The following is a 9,863-nucleotide window of genomic DNA, read 5'->3' on the forward strand; positions in this document are numbered from 1 at the left end:
CTTTAAATAAGCATTAGTTCAGTGAAGAGTAGTTTTTGTACTTTATCCATAATTCTAATATGTTTCTACTATAGTTTGAGTCAATAAGTTTCATGAAATGTTTACAAGACTACATAGGTATGTACATATTATGTATATTTATTATATATATAAAAAAAAGATTCATATTTTATAACAAATAATATCTATAATTTAATAATATTTGTGAATATGTTATTAATGTAATTCTTTATCGTGGTTGGGATATTATGCGAATAGTTGTTAATGCCGTTTACTTTTTAAATAATATGAAATAAACAATTTACAATGAATATCATATTATGATTTCACTGAGCATAAAATTACGTGGATTTATTAATAGACGGCTTTTGAGAATAAATTCTGTACAAATATTAACTGCGTATCTATCTAAATGTCTAATAATTTAAAATGAATGTATTGTAAATTATATTTTTTAACATTTTTTTTTATTTGATGTCAATATATTTATTCACTGAACCGATGTTAATTGAATTTTACTTGTTTTGATAAACATCAAAACCTATTTTGCAAGTTATGTTCATTTTTCATAATTCATATTCAACAAATTATACATAAGTATACATATGTATAATAATAATAATAATAATGGACAGCTAGAGTGTAGGTATAGTTTACCGCCTATCCAACGTGTTTTCCTCGGCATGCCTTGAGTGTGTTATCGACAATAATTTATCTTAAAGCCATTACTATATTCATTTGTACTTAGATATTTAATAGATTTTTCTTTCTTGTACGTATGCTGTATGTAAGAATGTTATATTATATACATGCATTGAAAGTAGGCGTCTTTGTGGCGAAACGACGAAATCACCAACATGTTTTATTTAATTAATGTAATTTATTTTTAATTTGAAATCCAAATAGATATTATTTATTTGTACGATATGCGTGTCCTTCTCTCGTCTAGCTTCTCGTTATTTCACCAATGACATGATGTAAGATCTGAATCAACCAAAACTATAAAAATCTACTGCAGTCATAAATCACATAATATGATAAATATATATCATGCTGTATTATCACGTAAATACGTTTTTAATTCAATAGTATCACGATTTGTTTTAAAATTTATAATTTTAACTCAGAGATATAAGTTCACAGAAATAAAATGATATATTATGGCTATTTTTTCGATACACAATATATTTTGTACAGCCAATGAAAATATTTTAACAAATTATACGAATTTTAAAGATCCGCGGAATCGTGATAATGTATAATCGAAATATAATTCATCTGATATTATTTATTTTTTAAATCGATTTTGAATGTTTTAATTTTCAAAATATTGTGCGATATAAACAGTTTGTCAACCGATAGCTGTTAATAATGTCGTTTTAATGTCAACGACGCGTGTTCACGAATTAGAACTCCGTTTTGATGTTATCTCGGTGGTCAGTCCCTGTCAAATTATGGTGCTTATAATATTGTTTTAAACAAAAATTTTTAGAGAAATTACTGTCGAATGTCAATGTAAAAAGTCCAAACTTATTAGAAATCAATCACAATATTTATAAATATCATACTTAAACGCTATACAGCGAAATAGTTAGTATTCAAATTATCGAGAAAAAAAATTAGCTCAATAATCCACAATCAGCTAAGTATTCTGATCATTAACACCGAGTTTTGTACAATCAATCGAAATATTTTTCATATATTTAATTGTAAAAAAATAATATCCATGTTAGGCGTTACAACTTAGAGAGACAGTGGAGCTAATTTGAATCGAATTTAGTTATTATTATTCCCTACCAATTACTGTCCGATAAATCATAGAACGGTAATAATCGATTTATAGTTTATGGTATGAACAACTTAAAAATGTATTTATCTTAATATTTTGAAAATCGTTTTGTGTATAGATAATAAATTTGCGACGGTATTCCATTTGCTGCTTGAAACCACTTTCAAAGTTTAAAACCGAAGAATTTTCACTTCTCCGAAAGGGCGGTGTTAGATCAAAAAAATAAATAAATTTATATAGCTCTCAAGTAAATATACTTTGAACCTATAGGACTTAATCGCCATCGTTAATATGTCCAACCTTACCAATTTTACGCGGCGCGTAACACACATATATTTGTCGTAATATATATATATATATATAATATTGTTTGACACACGATTTCGCTTTTTATTTGGTTTTGATTTTCCAATTTTTTGGCACGCGAGTGTAATACGCAAAACACCAATACACATTATAAAACGTACACGACATATCGGGATGAAAAATTTCACGTTCGAATCGTTTATCATATTATACTTATATGTAGTACCTATACGCGATACTCACTCGTTCATATTTATATACGTTTATGTTACATTCGAATCGTATATTTTTACATGAGCGATGTATCCATTAAGAGCGAACGTATGGCAGCGAATATGTATATTTAATGGGATTAGAGACGATGGAGCCGACTATACGAGACGTCAGCCATATCTGTCGTGTACATATAGGTATATTATAATTTATAAAATATACACATAAATATGTATATATAAGTATTATTATATAACGTACACATCTATACACACATATATATATATATATTTATACACCATCTATCTACCTATAACAGTACCTATGTATATTAATATTTACTGCCTGTATGATACGCGTTTGTCGGTACGAATTCGGCGTGCGCGAGCGTGTGCGTGTGTGTTCGCATGCCGCGGACGGCCGACCGAAACTCGACCGCGGCTGACTGACACGCGGGCTGCTGTCTTACGAGCCTACTAATAATTATAACACGACTAATGTTAATTACAAACATAAATATTCCACCCGTTCCTGACCGGCCCCCAGTCCTCTGACGCCTCCGACGGTTCGTCCGCCGCGTATTATATACCTATATATAACATATATATATATATATATGGTCAGACTATGTAATGTTGTGTGCGTACGCGTACCTTATTTATACTTGCACGAGCATACCGATATCACGGTCATTATATTATTATTATTATTATTTCATGTCTACGTCATACTTGCAGCGTTTGTCGGTAGCCGGGAGTCGGCGTTCGGATCGCGCGAGATCGGTTTTTGCTTTCGGTATTAGATTTGTTCGCTCCGGATACGTCCGCGCATCGTTGTGCTGCAGAGTTCGGGGTCGAAAGCACTAAAACCGCTTTGAAAAAAATATTCATCCACAAAAACTGAACAAATGCCCTAAAAACGTGGAAATAAACACGCCGAGTTCTAAAACAAATACATTTTTTTTTATATATATATACGTATATAGCTCGCGTCGTGGAGTGGAGTGAAAAAGTGTCATCGAAAAGATTACCTTATTTCTAGAAGCCAATTATATTATATTATCAGACGAAATACTCTAAAAATAGTTTTTGAATATTAAATTTAAAAATTTTGAACAATTCGTTATAGAGTGTTAGAATATCACATTTTCATCAGACAACGCGAGTTTAAATCGCTTAGTTTTTGATAAACTGTCCGTAGATAAAATATATACTTGGCAAAAGCCTCAGAATATGCGAGTAAAATAATATTTTAGCATCTGAATAATTCTGATTGTCCGATTGTCGTGCTATAATTTATTATCATTTCAATCAAATTGCTTTTTATTGTTATTTCCATCAACGTGGACAACAATGTATGAAAGATCATTTTATAAGATTAAATATATTTTAATTAAAGCTACGCTCAACACTACACTAAGATTACCTTAGCCAAATAGCTACGGAAAACATGGTAGCTTCAACACTCAAAAATTAATCAAAATAATTGAAAAAAATTGTTAAAAATCAAAGCACAAGAAAATGTTTAAAAGTGTTTTATCATCTATATAATTCTAATTGTTTCAAAATAGTTAATTCTATAAGTAGTTATTTATGTTATATGGCATACTTTTTATTGCTTATTTTAAAAATTAATAATTATAGTAAATTATTCATCATACTATAGGTGAAATATTTTTATAGATATACTTACATTTAATTAAGTGCGTTGTATCAACACAATTTCATGTACGAGTAGGAAATATATTTATTTTTCGCGGTGAGGGGAGTCCTTAAAAAATGGTCTTTGGTGTGTTAAGCAGACACTGCCACGGCATTCGTACAATAATTACAAGTATACAACCACCGCGCTGTACGTATCGAACCGTGGTCAAGTGTGCACTATAAATTACACGATGGATGTATAACTACGTATAATCGGTCGGCGGGTTGTTATTATTAATATTAAATGGGTATTTATTATAGTAGCCACGCGCATAACGCGCACACGTGTGAAACATATTATACACGACGTGTTGTCGTGGTCGAAACTATCTATTTAGTAATAGCAATGTAGAAAAGAAACAAATTGATACTTTTGTTTATTATCCTGGCTGTTGACTCGGCCAACTGGACTTACCGCTGTTTTCACATCATCTTATATACTACAAAATACTGTCCGTAGTATGTCGTGCAGAATATACCTACCAGCTACATAGTGTGCATTATTATATTATCGTTATTATTATTATTGTTATAAACAACACAGTTCGCTGTTCACCGCAGTATATATCTATTATACATATATATATAATATATATATATATATATATATATTATAATATTATTATGCATTCATTCAGTTTGTATACCTATGTCGAGCTCCCGCGAGGACGGCTGCGGTGCGTGCAGGCTACAGGATGGATAATATAATATATTGTGTACGAGGAAGGTCTCCGTGGTAAAGCGAATTCGGCATTGGGGAACGAAGGGAAGCGAAAAATGTAATATGTACACGTCCGGTCCACATAATATTTTAAAAATTATTGGAGTGCGTGCGAGCCGGATAAATAATGTAATGATAACGACGTGAATCGTACACAACGGCGTACGTGCGTATAATATGTTAATAATAATGTATAACACGGTACGTATATAATGTTATACAGGTACACGTGATATAATTATTATTGTGTATAGGAACGCGATATGATTGACGGACACCGGACGGTCGCCGCCCACGTCCTTTTGGACGAGTATTTATTTATTTTCGGTTTTGAGACGACTATAACGAACGATGGAACGAGCAGTGCTTGGTCGGCGACTGATTATCGTCGATTTCCATCGGCTTGTCCGCGGGTATCTGTCGACGTTTTTAATTATGCCCACACGAACGGCGACGACACACCGCGCGCGCGCGCGCTCACTGTGTGTACGGTCAACTGTGTGAGTATATTTGTACCGTATAATTACACAGGTTTTTGTAATAAAAAATGTACGTATTATACGACAACATAGATTCCTTTCGTGTTTGTCTCCTGAGACTTTTTGATGTATAGCTCACTGCAACGTGAAATATACTCTACGGGATAAATGTTAGCTTTGTGGCCGCTCGTTTAAGAATTCGGACAGTCGATAAATATGCTGTCAAACTTTTGGCCTTTCATTTAAAAAAATTGTTTTTATTCATACATTGATCATGAGCTGTAATGTGGTAATTTATTGTTTATACATTTTATAAAAATAAATTAATATATACAAGGCGATCCACTAAATACGATCAGCCTCTTTTTATTCTTCAATAATGCAATCTTGATAGTCAACTAGGTCTAATTTACTACTACTAAAGTTGTAAGTCAACTTTTACTGCCTCAAACGGCGATAACAGGATGCCAGACAGAAAACAAAATAAATTGTTGTAAAATCAATACATTCGTCGATCTTGAGCTTAAACAGTCTTTTTAATAACATAAATATAGGTACACTGTTATTTAACCTGATTTAAATAGAACTTAAATATAACATGATAATATAATAAACAGATACGAATCATTGTGCACTGTGACAAAATATATATTATATATGTTTTATATATATTTCAGTTCAAATAACATTGGCAAAGCTTAATCAAAAATCAATCTATTTGATGAATTAAAGCTCAGTTTTTTTACTAGGTGTTGTAAATGTCATTATAATCTTTTATAGAAATGTTAACATGCATAATATCTTATTAATGAAAATAATGGAATAAAAAGAAAATACAATTCAAAGTTTATTCAACTAATGTATAATATGTATGATATTGTACCTATCGGTTTGAATGGGCAGCAATAATATAACTCGATGTAAAAAAATTATTTTAAACTTATTTCAAGTCACTGCATTGATGGATGTTTCCTGAAGAATTCGGCACTACCCGCGGATAATAATATACGGGCGTATTGCCAGAGATTGTCCTGAATTCACAGGCATACCGATAGTACCAGTCGTTATCACCTCCACCACTCACAATGAGTAGGCTAAGTAATTAAGCTAATAAGTAAGCCGTTGAGCTCTCCTCCAGCCCTGTATCGGATACAATTCGACATCAACAAAAACGTCAAATTGCAATTACAACCGTACTCCTCAAGTCAGTAGTGCTTCAGCCACCCGGAGAGAGGAGGACCGGGAAACGTCTCTCGACGGAATGATGTTGAACGACGTGGATTGTACGCCGTCGACACGCGTCTGCAGCTAGACCTATAAGAAGGACGAACGTGTGCCGAAAACAGAATTTAAAATGATGTAATAAATACGTTATTCTCAATTTACTTTATGTCAAATAAACTACTATAGTATTAGAACAAATCAATATAATCACGTTTATTACTAAATAAAAAAAAAAAAAAAAAAATGCATAAAAAAAAATACAACTCACTGAACGGTTTTTATTTGTCACGTATAAATAGCACTAATATAACGTGTGTTCTGAGTAAAATATATTTTGAGCTATAATAATTTATTATGTTACCATAAAATTATGTATAAGAACACGTCTTTTCTGTATACGGTTATTATTTACAATAATTTACACGCGTATTATACCTAGTGCACATTCAATTTAACGTATATTTTAGTAGGCGTGTGTATATGCGTTAAGAACGGAATTAGCTACTTAATAATATATAAATCGTTTAATATGATATCAGCTACCTACTCTATACCTAAAACTGTGGCGGCGCGAACCAAGCGGATGTTCAGGTCCAGATTCCCCCCTATTCTGTCGATTAACCGTAGAAAATAATTTATTAACCGAGTTTGTTTAATTAATCTAGAAAATAATATATGCACATGGACGTCTATATATATTATTATTTACGATTCTGTGATATTTTTTTCGCATTACGATAACAAAAATAAATATTACTCAGCACGAAGAACGTTTTTTGTACAACATACAGCACATCGGGCGGTCGAATACAAAGTGATTGTTTAGTGATTTACGAGTAACAACAACGTTTAGAAGCAGGGTTTGAAATTGAAATTACGTTTTTAACGAATTTAATTTCGACTTTACTCGTCGATTAGATTTTTTTCTGATAATAATATACCATATAAATTTCTCGAATCGTCGACGGACGTCCGATTATCTCGTCGAGTGATGAGTATTTTTAAGAGAATATTTAAATAATACGTAACACATTCTCTATAAGACATTTTGGGGTGTTTATTAAAAATAAATTTCCGACAATCTTCTAAAAAACCTTGTAATATTTACGCGTTTTTTCGAACCGTATCGTTCGGTACTTAATATTTTTATATACGCACGTAGTAATAATATATTATACTTATATATATATATAATATATATGTATGTATAAATTTGGAAGCATGCGTGTTGTATATCCAATAAACATATCGAAAAATGTTCAACATTTTGTTACGACCAGTCAAACCGCATTCAAATTGTATATAGTATAATAATATGTTCTCTTACAAATATTCGTATGTCTTGGAATACGTTGTCAATGTAATATTATATTATATAACAGTTTTAGATTAAACGGTCTCGGCGGACTGATCGTCGAAAAAAAAACCCGTGATTCGAATTTGACGAGTAAATGGGTAGCTGTTACATAAGCTGTATTTTTATCGTCATGCCGTATTGCCCGTAGTGGTATTCAACGATCGAAATCGTATAATATATTATTAATATAGTCGTTGAAAATGGTCAATAAAATACAATTATATTCGTAATTCATTCTCAATAATTGATTTTCAACTGCATTCCATGTATGATTTTGTTTTTTTCCGTTTGGCCGTTACTGAAAAACTCGTTATACCGATAGGTTCGTTGTTCATAATATTATATTATTTAGGTACAATACGGAATCTAGTTCGGTGTTATATTTAACCAAAACTTTAAATAATTCTGTTGATATAATGTCATAAATTTAATAACTCAGAGCCACAGTTCTATATAGATAATTCATGTAAAAGCGTTTTTCAGGAATAATTAGACGTTCTGGTTTATTTATTGATTTTCAATACTAGCTATCAAGCAGCCTGATTTTAAAATAATGTTCAAAGAAGTTGTACACCTACATACAATTGTTTTTCCGAAGAATAGTGGCCGTTAGGTCTCTAATGTTTCGATTAAAAAACCTCAGCTTTCAGGGTTTGTAATAAATATTTATTATATAAAAATAATTTTTTGAATATCCGACTTCTGTATAATTTTAATATTTTTCAATGAATTAGAAAATAGGCATACCGTTTAAAACTGTTATGATTTTTGTGATAATCAACAATTTAAGTATTGGATAGAATTGCAAATGTCTGGAATTCAACACATTTTGCAATAGGTAGAAGAAATAAGTAAGTATTAATATTGAGTATGTGGTCAAAGTTATTAAAGTTAATAATTCTATTAATTGAATACGTATAAATAATAATAATTATTATTATTTAAATATATCTTATGCAAATAAGTTTATTAATTACAATTTTAATGTCATGATTAATTATTATGAACGTTTCTAATATTCATTACCTGTTAGTGGTAAAACAGTTCAAAATAAATTAATAGATTAAGACATAATATGTTGTGGTATAGCCAGAAATGAATTGTGATTAACATACACCCACATATTAATCTAATATTATACAATATTTTATAAATTATAGTTAATATAATGAAATATTGATCGAAACACTGTGTTCAACTTTGTATGTAAATGGATACATAAAGTTTTTTAAGGTTAGCTTTATAACTACTGATTATTAAGAGAAAAAAAAATGTATTTAATATTAAAACAATATATTCTGTTGATAAAATATTTCATATGGATATACATACTTCGTATATTTTATAAAGTATTAAATATTATGATATCTGCGTACTTTTTGTTTTCTGTCTCTAAACATTGGATTTTTCTCTCTCATTAGATTAATAAAATTGTTTTGCGTGTCATGAGCATTTTTATATAATAATTTTTTCCATAATAATGAAATGGTATAAATATTGAATTATTATAAAAAAGTCAAACACAAAAACGTTGATAATTTTCTTAATTTTTAACTTAATTATAAATTTATACTATAATATATAAATTTACTCTTATATTAAAGCTAATAACACAATATTAGTTATGTTGAAAGAAAAACAGTGTGTTGATAGATTAAAATTACATAAGTATAATTTTATAATTTTATAATTTTATGAAAACTGTCTGATGGTTTATTGGTCAGTTGTACATTTTATTTTGTACAATTTAAATGATTTTTCAAAAATGTATTATACATACAATAGCCGAGTCCCGACAAATGATGACATTAACAAACTTTTCAGTACGTATTTAGACACATACTTATAATATCCTTTTAATAAAGATTCAAAAATATTCTTTACAATATATTAAAATCCAACAAAGTACCGATGAGTTTGTTGAATCGCCTTGAACGATATATATGTTAAAAGTGCATCACTAAACTCACGAATATTTTGAGTCGGCTCATAAATAAATTCGTTTACCTAGCTAGTAACTTAAAGCCTAAACACTAAATGCTACTAAAACTAAAAACCCAAATTCTTGTAA

Source organism: Melanaphis sacchari, unplaced genomic scaffold, assembly GCF_002803265.2.
Source record: "Melanaphis sacchari strain LSU unplaced genomic scaffold, SCAv2.0 Contig528_pilon_pilon, whole genome shotgun sequence".
In the NCBI taxonomy this organism is placed as follows: Eukaryota; Metazoa; Arthropoda; class Insecta; order Hemiptera; family Aphididae; genus Melanaphis; species Melanaphis sacchari.